The sequence below is a fragment of the Propithecus coquereli genome, unplaced genomic scaffold (assembly GCF_000956105.1).
Source record: "Propithecus coquereli isolate 6110/MARCELLA unplaced genomic scaffold, Pcoq_1.0 Scaffold64, whole genome shotgun sequence".
Taxonomy (NCBI): domain Eukaryota; kingdom Metazoa; phylum Chordata; class Mammalia; order Primates; family Indriidae; genus Propithecus; species Propithecus coquereli.
This window is the reverse complement of record NW_012152396.1, coordinates 4,103,934-4,105,783: the sequence shown is the minus strand read 5'-3', so window position 1 is coordinate 4,105,783 and position 1,850 is coordinate 4,103,934.

Below are 1,850 nucleotides of genomic sequence, written 5' to 3'. Positions count from 1 at the left end.
TTTTATTCAATTGAATATTCATTGAATAATTCAAATGAACTATTCAATTGTACATATATACCAAAATTTCTTTATTATTTCTCTGTGGATAGACATTGGGTCATTTCCAGATTTGATAAACAATTTGGCTATTATGAAGTGGCTGTAAATATTATTACATAAATCTTTCTGTTTGTGGTGGAAAGAAGATTGCCATAAAATTATTGCCACTCTTCCCATTGAGATGTGATATCTATTTTTCATACCCTCGATTCCAAACTAGCTCCGTAACTGGTTTTGATCAATTATTTGGCAGAAGTGATGCTGTGTAACTCATGAACATAGATTTGCAGCTTCTACCTTTCTCTGTTGGAATGGTCCTCCTTGGAACCCCACCACTATGCTGGGAGAGGCCAGAGCTATGTTCAGAGGCCACAGGGAAGAGAACCGAGGCACTCCAGCTTATGGACCCCAGCTGAGCTCTCAGCTGGAAGCCAGCTCCAATTGTCAGCCATGCAAAGATCATCTTGTACTTGCCAGCCCAGTCAAGTTTCAGATGCCCACAACTCCAGACACATTGAACAAATAATGAGCCCAGTCCCTTGTCAACCCAGGTAATCCTGAGACAATAAGTAGTTATTGTCTTAAGCCACTAAGTTTTAGAACAATTTTTTATGCAAGAATAAACAAAATAGATATTTTCATTTATCTTGGATAGGTATTAAGAGCTGCTAGATAATAGGGTATGTGTCTATTTAACTTATAGGAAACTTCCAAATTGTTGCCAAAAGTAGTTTTATCATTTCATACTCCCACCAGCAAAGCAAGAGTGCTCTGGTTACTGTATATGCTTATCATCACCCTTTTTAAAATTTTAGTTACTGGTAGACATTTAGTGGTATCCCCTTGGACTTTTAAATATTATTCCATGATTACTAATGATGTTGAACACTTTCCATGTGCTTATTTGCCATTAGTAAATCTCCTTCTGTGAAGTAGATTTTCAAACCCTTTGCCTGTTTTGTTTTAAATTGGATTTTTTGTCTTTTTACATTGATTTGTTGGAGTTCATTGTATTTTCTAGATACAAATCTTTTGACTGATAGATAAATGTATTGTGACTCTTTATTCCAGTCTATAGCTTGGATTCTTATTTTCTTAAACCCACAACTAAAGGACACGGTGAGCATTGTAGAGGGGAAGGGCAAGCCTCAAACCCTCGCTTGGGTGAGGCAAAGACATAAAATGTAACCAAAATGTTTGTGCCCTCATAATACCCTGAAATAAAAATAATTAAAAAAAAATGACTTTGAGAAGCAGAAGTTTTGAATTCTGATGAAGTCAAATTTGCCATTTTTTTCTTTTATAGTTATCCATATTATGTATGTCCTCTCTAAGAAATCATTGTCTACTCCAAGATTAAAAATTATTCTCCTGTTTTTGTCTTTAAGGTTTCATGTTTATGTGTATGGACCATGTCAAATAAAATTTTTATGAATGTTTCAAAATAGTGGTTCAGCTTCATTGCATCATTTTTATTTTCATACCTATATCTAGTTATTCTAGCACGATCTTTTTGAAAACTTTTTCCATTGAATTTCCTAGAAACCATTATCAAAATCCAATTGCTGGCATATATGTGTCTATATCTAGACTTTATTTTTGTTTCGTGGATTAATTTCTCTCTCCTTACACAAAATTCCCTTATAAGTGTATTTTATAGTAAGTCTTGAAATCAGATAGCGTGATTTCTCTAAATTTGTTCTTTTTCAAAATTGTTTGAGCTCTTATAAGTCCTTGCTTATCCATATACATATTATAAGCAATGTGTCAATTTCTCAAAAAAACAGCTTGCTGAGATTCTTGTTGGA